The sequence below is a fragment of the Mercenaria mercenaria genome, unplaced genomic scaffold (genome assembly GCF_021730395.1).
Source record: "Mercenaria mercenaria strain notata unplaced genomic scaffold, MADL_Memer_1 contig_2042, whole genome shotgun sequence".
Taxonomy (NCBI): Eukaryota; Metazoa; Mollusca; class Bivalvia; order Venerida; family Veneridae; genus Mercenaria; species Mercenaria mercenaria.
The window spans coordinates 3,055-22,815 of record NW_026460073.1 but is presented as its reverse complement, the minus strand read 5'-3'; the positions used below and the strand labels follow the sequence as shown (position 1 = coordinate 22,815).

At 35.0% G+C, this 19,761-nt stretch overlaps 1 long non-coding RNA gene across 2 annotated transcripts; it reads left to right on the top strand.

Annotated features, from left to right (window-relative positions):
• The first annotated feature begins 14,031 nt into the window (after positions 1 to 14,031).
• Positions 14,032 to 17,804, top strand: LOC128552101 (uncharacterized). 2 transcript variants are annotated; one of them, XR_008368973.1, is made up of 3 exons: positions 14,032 to 14,163; positions 15,753 to 15,917; positions 16,892 to 17,804. It is a non-coding gene; the product is annotated as an uncharacterized LOC128552101 (long non-coding RNA). The 2 variants fall into 2 exon arrangements; XR_008368972.1 differs by lacking the exon at positions 16,892 to 17,804 and adding an exon at positions 16,577 to 16,810.
• The last annotated feature ends 1,957 nt before the right edge of the window (positions 17,805 to 19,761 follow it).

The following is a 19,761-nucleotide window of genomic DNA, read 5'->3' as shown; positions in this document are numbered from 1 at the left end:
TCGGTCAGAATGATAACCTTGATTAAATCTATGTCAAATTCGAAAATGGGTTATCTGGATTAGAAAACTAGGTCACTAGGTCAAATCAAAGAAAAACATTATGTATGCGATAGAAGCTGTATTTTTCAACTGATCTTCATGAAATTTGGTCAGAATGATTGCCTTTATAGATTCTAGGTCAAGTTGGCATATAGGTCATTTGGAGTCAAAAACCAGGTCACTAGGTTAAATCAAAGAAAATCTTGTGTATGCGATAGAGGCTGTATTTTTCAATTGATCCTCATAAAATTCAGAATGAATGATTGCCTTAATGAGTTCTAGGTCGACTTTGAATATGGGTTATCTAGGGTCAAACATTAAGTCACTAGGTCTAATCAAAGAAAAACCTTGTGTATGCGATTGAGGCTGTATTTTTCAACTGTTCGTCAAAATTTGGTCAGAATTATTGCCTTGACGAATTATAGGTCGGCTTTGAATATGGATTATCTGGGATTAAAAACTAGGTCACTAGGTCAAATCAAAGAAAAACCTTGTGTATGCAACAGAGGTTTTATTTTTCAACTGATCTTCGTGAAGTTTGGTCAGTATGATAATCTTGATGAAATCCAGGCCAAGTTTGGAAATGGATTATCTTGCGCGAAAAAGTAGGAGACTAGGTCAAATCATAGAAATACCTTGTGTATACGATAGAGGCTGTATTTTACAATTGATTTTCATGAAAATTAGTAAGAATAATTGCCTTGATGAAATCTAGTTCGAGTTTGAATATGGGTCATCTGGGCTTAAAAAGAAGGTCATTATGTCAAATCAAAGAAAAACCTTGTGTATGCGATAGAGGTTGTATTTTTTATTTATTGATCTTCATGAAATTTGGTCAAAACAATTGCATTGTTAAGATCTAGGTCAAGTTCGAAAATTGATCATCTGTGTTCAGAAACTAGGTCACTAGGTCATATCAATGAAAATACTTGTTTAAACTCGAGATCACATTTTTGGTCTAATCCTAATGAAAATTGGCCAGGATATTTGCTGCCATGAAATCACTACGTCAAACATGTTTACAAATTACACTGTTATGTTGTGTTTCTCAGGTGAGCGGCCTAGGGCCATCTTAACCCTCTTGTTTTAGACTCTGTTTACATTTTGGACAAACCATTTCATATCAGTACCTTCTGCAACTTTGCACCGATTACTTTTAAAGATCCCCGGCCGCGTCATACCAAAGACGTAAACAATGGTACTAGCAGCTTCCTCGCTTGGCGCTCAGCATTAAGGGGATAGTGCTAGGACTGGTCAGCCCGGTGTCAGTATAATGTGACTGGGTGGGGTATCATGCCACGTGTTTACGGTGTGATATTCCAGTGAGGCAGCACTATAAAGTTTGGCATTGTGCTCACTGCTACCAGTAGACACCGTCGTTTATATGACTGAAAAAATGTTGAAAAGACGTTAAACCCGCACACACACTTTTAAAGAACACTATTTCGTGATAACGTTGACACACTGGTATTTCGATTATTACTTAATAACATGGTCATCACACGACCATTCAGCAACAACCAATGTGTGAGTTTTCTCTCCAATTTGGACTATATAAATATTTACTTCTGATTACTACTATTAGGCAATACACCATACAGCTTGATTATTTTATAATGCTTCAACACTTACAGTTTGCTAAGATAACATTACAACTGAAAACATATTCTGCAGTAATTGTATGAACCACCATACATATTGCAGTTTTTATTTGATTTTTCCTCATAAATAAAGCTATATCAATGGGGTAAATTTTCTTAAAATAATGTAATACGCTTTATTCTAGACTGTTTGATTTATTTTCCTATGAGCAAGAGCTGTTGTAGGTTGATGTAATAGAGCAATTATAAATAATCCAAATCTGTCTTTATCTACAATTAAGTGCAACGTTAGTTATTATATCTTATCCTCATTTCAAACCTCTAAAATGTTAGTCAAATATTAATTTCAAGGATGTATCTGATTTTCGACAAAGCGTGTTCGCTCTGCTCTTCATAAACTATCGGAAGTACTATTATCAAATTGATACATGTAAATAGCTTATCTACTGTTCAGGTACAATATTGGTAAAGATTTCTGTGTTTTGACGGTACTACTCCTATACCTAAAAAACATGTTTTTATATATATTTTCGCAATTTACCCTTTTGAAATGACAATGTTATTCACAGTACCAGTATGAAAACAGATGTAAATTGCTCTATTTAAAATTGATTTCGAATAACGCTAGTAACCTCAAACTGTATGCAGTTAACTCTGTTTGATTTCACTTTCCTTATCCTCTTTTGGCATGTAATATTCTTTAATTGTAAATATAGATCTATGATATATTGTAACAGATTACTAAAATGTATGATAAAAGTGTGTGCACAATAAGACCCGGGATTGCATGTAAAAATGTGTGAATAGTAAATTCAGCACCCTAAGCAGTTAGGCACAATGCACTCCTATGGGTATACAAACGTCGTACAAGTCAAATGGTTTATCGCGGCCAGAAATTTGTACAAACCGGACAGAAGTTGCGAAATTGTCACTTGTGCAGGAAAGAAGCGTTTACCATAATGTCCAGTACTGGACAGGTATAGTGACATACGTTTAAGATATCATGCTTTCTGTTTATGGAGGTAAACTTGTGTTTGGTGAAATTTCAACAGAGCACAATTGTCTGAACAGTGTACAAACTCATGACTGTTTTTTTTCAGGCAAGGGTGGAAAAAAAGTGGTAGACAATGAAAGCAATAGCATTTTTATTAAAAAAAAAATAAACAATGAGACAAACATTTCCAACATCTTTGGACGGTTCAAAAATCCCATGTTAAACATACGATAAAGCCCGAAACGCGTGAAAATGTTCCAAATGTAAATCGGGTGAAGTAGGCGCTCTATGTGTAGAGTTAGATTATGCGTCTTGATCCTGTACCAGAGGGGTCGATCAACTGTGGGTTATTGATTACACCGGGCGAGTCTACTTACTTATTACTTAAGGATGGAAAAAACGTGATTTTTAAATGTTGCTTTTAAACAAGGGTGGCGGTTGAACTACAAAAAGTACAACAACAGTTAATTCACAACAAATCGTACGGTATGTTTTATAATCAGTAGAAGCTAGTCGTATTTACGCTTATGAGACCTGTTTCACCCAAAAGTAAAGAATTCACAGGTCCATCATGAAATATTTTCCCAGCGCGCATATACTTCACCTATTCCATATGATCGTGGCCTCCAGGCAGGCCGCGATCAATAAAAATCTTTTATAACCTGGAATTCGAACGTTTTTGGCCCGCAGGCTTAGTTCAGTAAGTAGAGTGTTTGTTTACGGATCACGGGGTCGTGAGTTCGATCCTCGGGTGGAGCGTATGTTCTCTGTGACTATTTGATAAACGACATTGTGTCTGAAATCATTGGTCCTCCGAGTCTTTGTTTTTGGAAGTCATTATTTTTGAAAGTCTTTGTTTTTGGAAGTCATTGTTTCCGGAAGTCTTCGCTTTCGAAAGAATTTTTTTTTTTGAAATGATTGTTTTTGAGAGTCTTTGTTTTTGGAAGTCCTTGTTTTCGGATGTCTTTGTTTTTGGAAATCATTGTTTTCGAAAGTCTTTGTTTTTGGAAGTCATTGTTTTCGGAAGTGTTTGTTATCGAAAATCATTGTTTTTGGAAATCTTTGTTTTCGAAAGTCTTTGTTTTTGGAAATCATGGTTTTCGGAAGTCTTTGTTTTTGAAAGTCTTTATTTTCGAAAGTCCTTGGTGTTTTTCGAAAGTCTTTTTTCTGAAAGCCTTTGTTATCAGCCAAAGGGAATAACTGCTCTGATATCAAGAAGAACATGAATGAAGCCCTGCAGGTGGATATGGCAGTTTGATAAAGCCTTCTGTAAGGTCACACATAGACGTGAAGTTGTGCTATTTTAGCATTTAGTGGGATACTTTATCCTGAGTGAAAGCTTTTCTACGGGGACGCCAACAACAGGTTTCACATCCGGCGTACCGCAAGACACTGATTTTAGCCCAAGGTTGTTCCTTTTGTTCACTGCTAGAACGGTGGAAGATCATACCATATTCAACAATGACTTAGATTTTCTTGTTGAATAGAGTATAATTTGACAAATGGAATTAAATGTTAACAAATACGCCATCTTGAATTTAGCTACTTAAAGGAATAAATCAAAATTTAACTTGTCTATGCGAGGAAAGGTTTTGAAAATTGTAATACATCACTATGGTAGTGTTACTTCTATGATACAACAGTTGAACACTTCAACTTTACAAGCCCGAAGGCATTCATTCGACTTAATTCTTATGTAAAATTGTTAACCACTTAGTGGCGGTACCATTATCTTATTTTACTTTTCCATCGTCTAGACACACCATGAAATTCATAACATATCACCATAAAATCAACGTTCATCAACATTCTTCCCACGGGTTGTCGTCTTGTGGAATAGCTTACCATAGTCAGTGCTAAAGTTTGATACTCTAGATGGTTTCAAGGCCGCTATCCAGTCAACTGGAGGGTGTAAAGCAGGCTATTTATAGTGCGCTGTGTATATACATGTTTTGGTGATAAACAAGCAATCCAATTCCCACTGGGAATACGCTTAAAATGTGTTGCGCGACTTCCGGTGCTGGTTTTGCGCATCAATACATACAAAATCAAGGTAGGCGGGGTTTTAACGTAAATAATGACACATCTACGAGTGTTTTCGAAAAAGAAAGCAAAATGCTATTCTACCCAAAAATAGATAAGGATCATATGTTTGAAATACCAAATTATTAATTTAAGATCCAGCCCTGATATCACAAAAACCCTGCTGGCTCTTGTGCCTCCTTTCTGGAAACGTGCCGCTTTTAATGATCAGACATGTGTAAAACAGTCTGGAATATTACATACATTTGAATGAAATGTTGTTTTGGGGAAAGATTGCCAGAACAAATCTGGAATGGGGTTGCGCCCCCGGAATGGAGTTGCATGTATACATTATATATATTATGATGTATACGAGCAATATCCGTTACTTCATAAAAGTTGAGTTGTTATAAAAGCACCAGATGTCCTCAGTTAGGCATATGAGGTTAGAAACTGCCATTTCTGTTGATTTCATACTTTTTTCACGCTTTATGTCGCCAGATTTTTTGTGATAATGGAGCCGAATCATAAATTACGAACCAAATAAATTACATGTATGATGTATCATCATATTTGTATCGAATAGCATTTTCCTTGTTTATTTTTTCAAGAAAAAATATTCTTGTCTACTAAGCAAAATGATAACTTCACATACCTCACTTTCGTTTTTTGTTACGCGCAACCCCAGCACCGGACGTCGCGCAACCCATTTTAAGCGTATTCTCAGCGGGATTTGGATTGCGCGTTTACTACTCATGGTCACCCTGCATCTCCGCTAAATGTCCACACGTGGATTTGTGGAGGAACTGTAATGAAGTTGAAGGTGAAATGGAATTGACATGAATGCTGAGAAATGAAATGCAACAACAACAACAACAACTATCTGTATTAATACCATGTCACATAATGTAACAGTGTGGCTGAGTTCTTTTATGAATAGCGTTCTTAATACTGGAAACCATTATTTATTTTGTGTTAGTTTCAAAGCTACCTATTCTTTTGCCTTTAAATATTGTATAATATTTTGACCGCTGAAGTAAATAACATAATCATCTAGCTTTTACATGTTTTAGAATACTTCTCTAGGATTTATATTTACGTTTTCACACAAAAAGGGAAGACAGATCTTTATTTACATTAGATAACCAGCGTTGTTATATTCTTCAAAAACTAGACCTCGGTGTACATTGTTCCTTTAAAGATGAGTAAACGATCCCTTGATGTCAGTTTGACTATATAAAAATTGAAAACTGTTTACTGATTTTTTGTTGCACATTATTTCCATTTCTACTATTGTCGTTTTATTTTCACACGGAATATCTCATGCATTAGGAGTAATCTGGTAACAAAATCCAATAAAAGAAGTACAAACGATGTAAATATGTGTTCAAGTTGTGTCTACATTTCTTAAGTGGCAGGGGTCAGTTTCGCATTTGGCCCGGGTACGTTTTTTAAACAAAATAGACATATGTTCTTTACAGGCATATATATTCAACTGGTTATTTATGATGTTTATAGAACTAAGGATTCCTGAGTACGAGTGATTATTGTGTAAAATAAATATGTGCATGTATCGATTTTCCTAGCTCCATGTAGACGGCCGGGATTAAACCTTTGCCCGAGGTAACGGAAGTCAGCCATGCAGCTTCATCTGAAATTTGCGGAAAAAGTAAACGGTTATGAAACACTCTTCTTTCCACCATTATTTTCGTCTGGTCACATGCTTTAAAAATATGCATGCGTTTTAGGCCAGTCGTTTGCAGATAATACGGTACAGGTCGCGCAAGGTGTGCATTTTGGACCATTTTTGTCTAAAAATTTAGTGTCCTGAAACCTGTATTTTACTCGTTTTTATCACAGAAGCAACAGAATCGGCAGACTGAAAATGTCACATAATGAAGTGCTATGTCTATGCAAGACATTCGCTCAACAATGGCATTGAATTTGTCGAAAATGGATTTTTTTATGGTTTTTTTTTTCACACTGGAATCAGCGCAGAGTTGTGGAGTTTTCAAATGTACTGTCCTTTGCCCCCATTATTTTGCATTTATTTGCAGTTCAGTAACAAAGTCATTCAAGGCCGGTTACAAGAACATGTTCAGTCAATCTCTTTCTCAGTATATATTCATAAACATGCCTTACACTGTAGAAACAATGTTTGGTCTAAACTCGACTTGAGGGCTGTTATATTTCGATCTTCTCAGATCGTTCAGCACGACTTTTATGTCGTGTTATTGGTACTGTTTAGTTTCTGAACATGAGCATATCGGCCTGGGTGGTTCCAATACTCCCGCTTTTATAGCTTTGGGTATTGTATAATCACCCCTTGGATATGGCGCCTGCTTTTAATTTTGTCTTTTGGCAGTTCCTGTGATATTCATGCTCCATAAACTCAGATCCCCTTTCTAAATTCCAGTTTGTTTAGTTCTGCTCATTGTTTTCTCGTTTAGGGCAAACCCATTATTTTAACTGGGGACCATACGCCGCTTTTCATGGAATTACACACTAGTGTAGCATTGAAGGTTCCATATGCACCTCCGTTAAACACATCTGTGGATGTCTCTTAAATTGTTTTTTGTACTTTTAACATGTATAAATGTTGAGTTCTGCTCAACCCGGGGCTAGAGGGCGTGGACAGTAGCATGCATTTCCACTACCGTCCATGAACAGGCTCAATCAAACCGAGCCTGCAACATTTTCGTTTTTGTTGTGTTGAGCGACCTGTGGAGTTTCCACTTTTTCTATTGATATAGCATTCAGGTGCTGTGTATACTGCTACATCAAATTTCAATTATATATCTAGACATTAAACACATTGCCTTGGCCATATATATGTCACTGTCTGTATGTATCACTACTATCATGGAAATGAGATAGAATGCAGTTACTCTTCAGAGCAATTACATCTAAAATATGTATATGAATAAAACTTCATTACTCAAACAACCCTGAAAGTTTCTGATTAAATGTCAAAACTTATGACTAATGCATGTCCATACAATTGTTTTCTTTGGATACTCATATTCATTATGTAACAAAATAAAAACAGTAAATATGCATTTGCTAACTAAAAGACATAGTCAAGAAAAATTTAACCATCTTATAACACAAACATCCCTATCATATTTGTCAATAAACATATTGCCTATAATATGTGTCGTTCCGTCAGCTTATTGTTAGGAATTTAACCACGATAAGAATAAACCGCACATTTCACGCAAATTTTAAGACATGACTTGGTTTTATCTAACTCGTCAAATGTTTTTATATCATATTCTAACTTAAAAAAGACAGTAACAGTGCCATTGTTATGAATTTACTTACAAGTTTTATTAATTTTGTGTCCAACTACATAGTGGTGTGGGAGATATATTGATTTACTGCTGTTGTGAGTCCCTCTGTCAGTTTGTGAAACATTTCTAATCCGATCTTCATCTTCATCAAATTTGAACAAAATTTGCTATTATGTCCTTGGCCAAGTTCGATAATTTACCAAATCGGTCTAGGTACCTTATAATTATGGCCTTTGAATCACTGAAAATCGCTCTGTAACACTTGTCCGCACTCTAAGTTGAACATTTCTCATCTGATCTTCACCAAACTTAAACAATATGTGTTTGTTTGCCAATAAGTCCTCGGCCAAGATCGACAATTAGCCAAATCGGTCTAGGCAATTCAAAATTATAGCTCTTGAACGACCGAAAATCACTCTGTACACATATGCCAGTGATACATGTACTTGTGCATGATTGACTTAGATACATTATATTCAGATGATTAGCCAGTTGTGGGAAACATGCGCTTTTCTCAAAAGCAGCTCTAGTTCATAAAATAATTTTCATTTCATTTCGCCGAATCCAGGCTTGTTTTTCGTTTCCGGAAATTAATGTTATGTTATCATTTCCAGTTATCAAACGTGAATAACTACCTGAATGGACGATCACGAAAGATAAGATGTAGACATTGCGATCACAATAGTACTGTGTTCATGCGATCTGATATCATAATTTTCTTTATCGATTGTCTGTCTGAATATTTTATTAGCATATATTACTTTCTTTTGTTTGCTTGTCAATATCTGAGCTTTACATGTGAGAGTAGGACAATGATCTTCTCTTTACACACAACGAATAAAACAAATTATCACTAATTGCAATATGTTTCAGAGCAGCAAATATTTTATTTTATGCTAATTGTAGGTATATTGAGAGTTATCAGTGAAATATTTTCATAATACGTCGTGCGCTCGAGATAACGTAATCTAAAAATGCATGTCCTCAACATTCCACCGTAGATATATGATCAAATCAGGAAAATCTAGCATAATATTAATAAGATCTAATTGATTTGGCTTGGCACACATTGTATATTACAATCTTTGAACGAATAAATCTTTTTCTTGAGACAAGAGTTTACATTTCTTAGAAAGACGATTGTTTATAATTAAAAATAAGTTGAATACGTAAGTACTTATAAATTTTAAAAAATATCATTTTTTAAAGACTTACAACAGACAATTTAACGATTTCTATATTTTTCAATTTATGATAAGTTCTAATATGATTTAGCGGTTTTTAGAATCTTACGTATGACTTACTGCGTCAAATCACCATGGGAATCTAGCTACGAGTATGGTGAAAATACGGTTACTTGCTAGAGAAACAATAAAAACAGAAATCGATATTTTACCTTTGTCAGACATGTATTATAAGCTGAGGTTAGTTTGTGATCTATGGTATCAATTATTTAGACATTTTGACTACTTAAAAGAATATTTGACTTTTAAGATATCATCTACGCGAGTGTTTGTGGAAAAATAAGTAATTGTAGATGGGAGTTCAAGTTTCGTATCGTTTTCATTTGATCACAGCGTTTTTGTAGTCTGGTCCTAGTCGCAGTATCGTCGAGTCACCAAGTAAAGTTATGAATTTAGAATTTGGTTTCATGTTTGTTTTTATCTTTTTCTCAGATATGGTTTTACTAACATCCAGTATTGTAATAAGTGTTACACAGTTGCGTGTACTTCGTGAACACCATCAGTTAAGGAAATGCATGGATGAACTTCCCAGCATCGTAAGAAAATTTTATATCGCATGATTGCATATGTAGTATATATTTATATCATATGTTATTTAAATATGTTAACATCTTCCGAGCATACAATCGATACATTAAGATACTTTGCACGAGTTTGTTTATACTACTTCACTTTTAATTCCGCCTCCTGGAAAAGTAGCACTGTCTTTGATCTGGTCATAAAATACAAATTGAACTGCACATATAGACTACAATTACTTAGTCATGTATATCATAGCTGTTATCGTTAAAATATATAAATAATAGAAATATACGAGTACATGCAATGGTTTGTTTGTTTGTTTGTGAAATTCAATATAAAATATATCTCATCTTGAAGTGAGAAAGAAATATGAAAATTGTCTCACTTCAAGTCGAGATAATAATAAACACCTACTTAGCTAGTTTGAAATTAGTCAGGATTACCTGTCTTTTATCCTTTACCTGCTTCATACGCCGGGAACCAGGCTAATTTGAAATGTGCATTTGCAACAAATATATCAAACAAACTGTTTTAAGATTCGGCGTACGGAAATGAAAAACAGTTTATGAATTAAAGGCAGCCTGCAAATAAATTTATTCAATTGTAGCAGTCTCTATCTGTCTAAAGTTAAAATATGGTATTAAAACATCAGACACGTTAAATAATTCAAAATAATGTCTTAAAATCGGCTTCAAACAGGCGGTTCACTTTAATCATGGTCAAATATCTCAGAAATAAGCACACGGACCTATAAATTTTATTTCACTATATTTTAGGCCATATGTTTTTTTACAACTTTGAAAAGTTTCTTTAAAATCTACATTGTGAAATTTTCTATTCGCGAAAATGTTATGAATGTTGCTATTTTCCGATAGACTTCGATTATGAAAACTTGCGCGAGGTCCGAAATTTTCAAATCAGACTAGCATAATAATCAAGCACACGACCCTATCCTTTTCATTTGTTGAATTTTCTAGGTATATTCTGAAGTTTTGAAAAATGAGATTTTAATTAAATTCTACATTGTAGAAACATATTCATCCAAACGTGCAGTACTACCTTAACGCGGACGGGAAACTGATGTGTGTAAACGAAAATAACGTCAGATGTACTGTGACGTTTAAAAGAAGCACAGAGCATAAAGTTCCATTTCATCATACTATTTGCAGCCTAATATTCTAAATTCCTCTTCAATTAACATTATTTGAATCGAGAAGTAAACCAAGAAACTGAATAAAACTAAAACTGAATAATTTGCTTAAACGTCTATTTTGAGATGTTCAATGGCGATGTACGCAATAATGATAACTAGTATTATAACCATTTTAATAATGAAAATAATAACAATAACAGCCTTATTGTAACAAACAGTCATGGCCCCATTCCTCCCTTAAAATCATTTTACTCCTATTGCAAAGACCAGTGCTTAAAGCATCACATGGTACTCCAAGACGAGCTGCATATTGGGGTTAAACAACCCGGTTCATGGTGACATAATGTATTATTTAATTCAACGCACTTGTTGGTAAGGGTCTATGGGTAGAGTAGTGTGTAGTATTTTAGTCTTATCCACCCATAGAAATGATTCATTACTCTCAGGACGATAATTTGAAAGCTCTACTTCAAGACCTGCTTTTTATCAGAGGTCTAACAACTGCTTGCTTGTGTTTCACAGGAAAAACACCTTGTTGTAATAACAGATTCACGAATTTAGTGATACTAGAGAAAAGTTCATCTACATAAGAACTCTGAAGACGATGTACTCAATTCATTGATGAGATTTTTCACTTCATCCTGAGTTAGTTCAGTAAATTTGTTAAAATTCACTTGATGTTCAAAGTTTTGATATTTACTTAGGGATTGACGTATTTTTGAGATTATTGCCATAATAAATTAAGCATATTTTTCGACCAACGAATTATTATACTCTCAATGAGGTAGTAGGTTTTCAGATTTGGTATCAGTTTTTTTTTCTCTTTTGACGTTTGATTTCAAAATTGTATTCATTTCTTACTTGTTTGACTCAAACTTATCTGTTTTACCACAAGGCCTCATGTAAGCTCGGACTTTCTAACCTGTTGCAATCGATGTTACATTTTTTATATAACCATTGTTTAAGTGCTCTCTGAATTTTTATTTTAAGGGAACGTGCTTTTTCCGGACATCCTCTATTTCCGATTCAAACTCTTTCACGAACTTGTCTATATGGTGTAAATCAACGTTTATTGCACTTATGTCGCTGGAAAATTCTGATTCGTTCAAATGTTTAGTGTTTCTAAATGACACGCTTTTGCTAGTCTTTTTTAACATCTAAGAGAACCTTAACAACACAGTGACCAGATAAAAATGGTCCACGCTCACATCTGTCTATATAAACACCATTCAATGACCAAGCTATGTCCTCCGGTATGAGTACTGAAATCAACGTTTTGTTCCAGACCCATTGCTACTAGGGTGTCCTTGAAGTTTGTAATTGAACAGTTGTCATCGTTAGTATGCATGTTAAAATCACCCATTATAAGTAAATTGTCATAATAAAATTATGGTAACATATTTTTGATGAAATAAAAAGAAAATCAGCAACAAACTGGTTACCGGTCGAAAATGCCGGGGGTCTATACACGCCCTCTAGGTGTATAGACAAAGTTTTGAAGACTTATATTTTTGTATTTTTTCTCTATTAGTTAGGCTTAATTTATATCCATTTAGAAGTTTCCAGTTGATGCTGTTTCTCGTACCAAGTTTCAGTCAAAAAAGCAAAATCTATTTTCTTATCTCTGAGGTATATGCACACATTAATTTTTATTCACAACATATCTACAATTTAGAGTAATGCTAGATACATGTTTGCGTATATTTTTATACTGATTGCATTTCTTAGGGTATATATTTTTTTTTAAAGTTGACACTATTTTGTTTAGGAATTACTTTACTCTTACAACCTCGTTTACTTCTATGCGTTTTCTTTTTACAGGTTAAATTGTGTAAGTTTATAATCCTATAAGCCGCAGGGTCTAGTTTTCGTAATCCGCTATTGTTTGATACCGTAGATCCAATATCCAGTAATTGATCTCAAGTGTAGGTATACTTTACAGGTTAACGACAGGTAATGTCTGATGTAAATTCATGAAGAAAAGTATTTAAAAAAATCACTGAATGCAATCCACTGAATCACTGAAGCTACTACAACATAGAAGCACACACGGATGCAAAGTACATTCATATCTATTATAGTCAATTTTCAACACAATATCAACAATAATAATTATTATTTATTATACATGTATAAAGGTTCAAGAGCAAAGAAAACACGTCTGCCTAACTAGGCGACAGTGTATAGAAAACACAAAAAGAAGAAAAATAAGAACAAAGCACATCTACGTCCCTTTTTATGAGATAAGCTAACAGTGATACGTAGTATAGATCGGCAAGCTATATTGCCAACAGTGAATCATATGCAGTGAGTGATCTTTATTATATCTCCCGCCTCAATGCCTTAGTGGTGGAGTGTCCGCTTTGAGTGCTGGACGTCTGGGGTTCGATTAACGGTCGCGTCATACGAAGACGTGAAAAATGATACTGGTAGCTGCGTTGCCTGGCACTCTGCATAACAAAGGTAGTACCGGGAGGTAAAATAAGCACTGGTTAGTTTCTGTTACCGGATACCTAATCTGTCGCACAAGAACTTTGACGCCTAAAGGCAAATCCGTAAATGCGAAGTTTTACAAGACTAAAGTTCTTCGAAAACTGAAGAAATATTTCAAAAATCGAAGACCCACAACTGGTTTGGCCAATGTCAGATTGCTACATGACAATGCGTCATCGCACAAGGCGTATATTGTACAAGACTTTCTGAAGCAGGAAAAGGTTAATGTGCTTCCTCACCCTCCTTGTTCGCCTGACCTTGACCTGTGTGACTTCTTTTTGTTCCCAAGGCTCAAACAATACCTTTCTGGTCGGACATTTGTGCCGCGCAAACACCTCTGTTCTGCAATAGTTCAGTGTCTTCATAGTATACCTAGAAAAGACTATGAAAATGCCTTCAAGAATTGGATTAGAAGACTAAAACTTTGCATATCTGTTGGAGGTGAGTATTTCGAGGGGACCAAATAAAATGTCCATTGAAATCTATCAAGGATACATTTTTATGTGCTTAGATGCATTCACATTTGATAAATCCTCGTATATATATCTATATATACATTTGCTTAACCATTGCTGTATTGCAGACAACGATTACTCCAATCACATGAGTTATTTCATGTTCTTGTTTAGGGTATTCGGCCATATTATAAATACAGCTGAAGTGCACTGCCACATCAGTACTCTCATTGCTTTGATTTTTGTTTAGGTTATTCAGCATCGCTTTGATAAATCCGTGGATTTCTACAGGAACTTTTCTGAGTATGAAAATGGATTTGGTGATCTAACATCAGAATTTTGGCTAGGTACGGTATTTTTTTTTATTATATTCTATGGATGTAGTCGCTATCAAATGAAAATTCATCTTTCATTTATCTTTTTTAACAAGTTTTAAAAATACAAAGCATCGAAAAATGTGTTACAGTTAACGGCAGTTCTTAACGTTCGAAACAAAAATTGATCTGCAATGATGAACTGAACTTAACCCTAGTTTTTTAAAGCATCATCATATCAGAAATGAATTTAGCCAGTACTTGGTTTTTCTGTTAAACCGATTTGAAAGTATTATTCATCCAGTCAGTTTACACAGTTGGCTTCCACAGGAAAATCGCACTTTTTATATTATTTTATTACATCTTAATGAAACTTTTTGTTATTGTAGACGTTACATTTCAATCTTACAGCCAAATAAAGTATGTGGGTCCGTGCGCTTAATTTTTCATAGTCCTCCAAGCACAAGTTGCTGCTTATTTCGATATAGTTTGTAATAAGCAATACAAAACCTATCTATTGTCAAAATTCACCTTTTGAAGTACAGTTAGCGATGGCTGCTTTACATTTCATATACATGAAATTATAGTTTTCCGGCACCATTTATGCTTCTCCAACCAGCCATTATTCCAGATTATTCAGATGTGAAGTACTTCCTTAACAGTTATATCGAAAATTTCATTTTCTCCTTAATTAAGGTATTGGACCCGTAATAGAATACCTCCTTTTTGAAGAGTATTCAATGCCTATCATAAACCTACTTTGACTGCAATTTTCTGTGTGTGTGTGTGGGGGGGGGGGGGGGGGGGGGGGGCGTAGATTCAAGCCCCACTGGAACCAAAATTTGTTTTCCATATTTTCCTTTTTTCTAGTAAGTTTTTACTTCTTTCAAGACTTATTATGGATGTATTGTACAAAAGTGGAAAATTTTCATTTTATAAGCGATTTCTTGCTGTTCAAAGTGAATTTACCTCTGAATCAGGAGGGGTACAGTTAGACATCTTTAAAAATACTGAGTTACATGCGGTAAAAGTTCGCTATTTTGCCTTCATTATTTAGATTACATATTGTGGAAGACATGCAGGTAGGTTTTACTTCTGCCCCCAATGTTATTTTTGAATGAAGTGAGCAAAATTCAAAACAAACCCACAGGATTCGACCTTAATTTTGCAATGTTGGAGCAGCAATCCTGTCTCATTAAATCTGTTAACTTGAGACACCCTAGAATAAAATGATATTTACAGTTTTATCTTGTGTTTTGTAATTGTTTAACAAGAGTTTGATGTTTCTTTTATCAAAATTAATGCTGTAATGAATTCTCTGCAAACGTTCTAGATAGTGGCCATCACATTGAAATTTATTTCTACTTGAGCTTGAAGAAATACCATATTTGTACAAAATTTACAAAAAACGGCACAGTAAAAATTGTTTAAAATTTGCAACAAAGTGCGAAACATGGTCAACGTTAAGAATATACCAAGCAAATGCCATTTTTTAAACATTACTATTAGGGGTCCAATACCTTAAGTGTAATGAATGTATTTGCCAAATTATGGTTTGTGCACATGTTCTTTTATAACGTTATTGAGAATGGTTCTTCAAAACAGTCATTATCAAATATTAGGTTTGAAATATATACAAGAGATAGCAAGTCAAAGTACTACACACTTACGTGTTGATGTTGAAGCTGACAATGGAACGGCTGCCTTCGAAACATTTAACATGTTTAAACTCTCACCAAGACCGGCCTACACATTGTATCTTGGGGATACCATATCTTCCGATAAAAGTAAGTACAGCGTATCTTTTAAGCCATTTTCTGTGAATTCCTATTCTTATTCATTTACAAGTCAACAAAATACATCATCTCTTTAGTAAGGGAAAATACGACTATGAGATTCTTTTACTGGTAGAAGGATGTGCAGATAGGAATAATCACCTTAAGTGTTACAGTTTAGTCAGTACCAGTTACCCGAGTGACGGAAATTCTATTCCTCACATACATTAATGCCATTCATGCAATATTCAAATAGTTTTTGTCTGTTTTGGGTTTAACGCCGTTTTTCAACAGTATTTCATTCATGTAACGGCGGGCAGTTAACCTAACCAGTGTTCTTGGACTCTATACCAGTACAAACCTGTTCTCCGCAAGTAACTGCCAAATGTAATAGTAACAATAAGATTGAACAAATAACTTTCATACTTTTTCGTAAAGTTGTATGATTAGGAAGTAGGAAAGTAACAACGGCCAAAAAATTGACGTCATGACGTTTCAAATGTAAACAACACATAAGAGGTCCAAATTCGTTTTACCATTTACATCCTAGCGTTTCATACTTTACCTAAAGAAACATAATGTTCTATAAGGATCACTCAAGTCATCTGATTTATATTCGGTTTTACGTAAAAGAATACTGCACGAATCTTCCACGTTTTCCTTCTTTACAGCAAGCGAGCCATCCTACAACTGGAATGTATAAGACTGTGTTTTCCAGCACGCAAAATAACGCCGGAAACTGTCGTCTGTTGTGCATGAAACAACCTCACTATTGTTTAAATATCACTTTTATTAGTACAGATTGTGTTGAATTGAACGCAACAAAGACTCAGGTTTTATCTTTGGTGTTCTCAGTATACAAAATTACTGTTCATTGTATTTAGATAAAGACCTATACTATACTAGATCATTATTATCTGTGTGAGAAATCATGTTTATACTTAGTGTCTGAGTCACCCATGCAACTTATATGTTTGTCTTTTTAGTTAGCGAGATAAACTGCGTCGGAAGACGGGCCAATGGTACAGGATTTTCAACGTTTGACCATGATGTAGATACAACTTCCGGGAACTGCGCTGCTCAATATAAGGTTGGTTGGTGGTATTACAGCTGTTTTGACGTCGACTTAAATGGACGAAATATATACCATCTGGGATTTATAAATGTCCAATTGAAATCAAGTAAAATGATGATAAGGAGAAACTAATTTATCTAGTTGTAACCTATTCGATCACATTTGGATTGAAGATTTCGAAATTTAATGTACAGAATATGTAGACAAAAATTTTATATATGACATCAACACAAGACAAACCTGTAAAAATATTTCTCAAAACGTTGTTTACTTCTTTTATATGAATCCTATGAATACACATGTGCATGTTTATATTATAGATAGATTTAAGTATACGTTTAAGTGTGAACCTGTCGCTTTAACCCAATTACTGGAAATTAATGTAGAAGATAAGTATTAGTGTGTCAGTTGTTTCATTACGAATATACACATTATTAGTAATTATCTGATTTAAATTTTACATTAGTAAGACCGATAATCGTTGAAAGCCTTTTTTTGTAAGAACAATTAAGCGTTGTTGTTGTTGTACAAAAAAGGGTTGATACAATTTATTATAGGTTGTCATTATATTGCTGTTTACGTGCATAAAATGATATTTTATGACGCAAGTTCTCTGTAAAATTTCATTTATTTGTTATTTTAGGTTCGTTTACCTAATAATATAGGTTCTCTGTATGTACTCAACACTTTTAGGGTATTTAAATGTGAATATTATATTTACTATCATAATAACCATTCTCAACTACCATTTCTTCACTTATCTAATACCAAAATATATATCTTTTCATAAATGTCAATAAAACATTTTATCAATGTTATTTAAATTCCTTGTTTACTATTATTCAACAAATCTAGCTGTTGTTTGCAATATGATGCAACAGTTACATTTCCTTCTAGTGTGATGTTGGGCTATCCTAAAAAGAAGTCGAAAACCAGGCATTAAAATGCACAACGCGAAACGAGGAGAGGAGAGGAGGGAAGGGGAGGGGAGTGGAGGGTTGCGGGGGAGGGGGGATGGGGAGAGGGAGAGGGAAAGGGAGAGGAGAGGCCAGGGCATAGGCCAGGTCAAGTCAAGTCAAGTGTTTCTTTATTAGATAATCAACCTTTCTAACAGGGCCAGCCAAGTTGGCTTATAAGACAACTATTCACATTGAACTGCATTACCTACCGATTTCTATATTTTTAATGCCAGTTACCACGCAGTTCGGCAATCGGTAAACATTCTCTTACTAGCTTGCGGCTCATAAATCGGTCTCTCTTCAGTAACAAGTCCCGCCTCTGGCAGGACTCAAACTTTCGACTCCCGATATCGGTGCGGTTTAATACAAGGATAATCAATGAAATTTATAGATACTATACAACATTTTGGACAAACTAGAAAAATAGAGAAAATACTAGTAATTTATCGAAGCATGAAAATGCAGTAAATGCAGCAAGAAACTGTGTTTTTGGGGGTTTTTTTTGTTGTTGTTTTGTTTTGTTTTGTTTCTGACAATGTAATAATTGGGGATATATTTTGACATCACCATGTTTAAACGGCAAGAAAGCGGTGGTCTAGTGGATAAGGTGTTGGCCGCTCAATCCGGGGGTCGTGGGTTCGAGCCCCACTGGGGTCACAACCATGACTTCTCATATGACAGCAGTACTGTTTTTCCAGGAAGTGGACTCGAGGGTGGTTACAATAAACTTAAAGCTTTCATCCCATTCGAGCTTAAACAAATTAGTATAAACTAAAACTAAACAAACACTCCAGTTTTACGCGCAACATTTACAAAAAAAAGCAAATTTGTTTAAAAGAATCCAATTGAAAGTTCACCTTTTAGTGTAACCAGACAAAAATTACTAAAGCTTTCGGAATTAATTTTAACATTACACATTCTATCTTCATCCTTTCACAAACCATTCAAGGATTTTCCAAGCGATTATATTTGTAGAATAACCACAAATTTCATTTCTGTACATACTGACAAAAGGGGGGGGGGGGGGGGGGGGGGGGGGGGGGTGAGAGGGAAAGTGATTTGAATTCAGTCACCTAAACCACTTGGCCACTTGCCCCTAATCGATGTAGGGCGTAAAAATCTTAATGTGAGGAAGCCATCCCAATGCACAAAAACATAATGTGCAAAAACAATATCCGCCAAAAAATATTGAGGTCGTACAAATCATTCTGATAATACTAGTTTAAAAAACATCTTTTTTACAAGATGATTGGTGGAAGTGTTCATGTTCAAGGAAAAATAGGTGACAAGGTTGTGATGGCTCGTTAAGTGTATAAAAGGAAACGCTGCTTGTTCCTGCTAACAAGTTTATAGCGGGTGCGTAATATTCTATTCAAAGTGTGGTTAGAATAGGACAGCCGGACATTTGGTGGATGGTTCAGTGGTTTGCACACTGGCCTTCCAATCCTGAGGACGGGAGTTCGATCCCCGGCAGCTACTCGGGAATTTTCAGAAACGCTTTTCAGTGTTTCCCAGCCAACTAGAGGTGTACTGGTCAGGAACGAAAAAATGTACTAGTATACGTTATATTTTTCACTGAAAATATAAAATTGTTATTATACAAGATTTATATAGCTTGACTGTCAATCCAGAGGTCTGGGTTTTTATCCCGGTCCAGACCCTGGAAATTTCTGAGATACTCTCGAGTGTCTCCCATCTAACTTAGAGGCCTGGTTGTACTGGTTCTTCCCGGGAAAGACGGCTTCGAGTGTATCGGTGCTATACACCGGGCACGTTAAAGAACCAGACTGTCTATTCGCAAAGAGCTTAGATAAGTTAACCG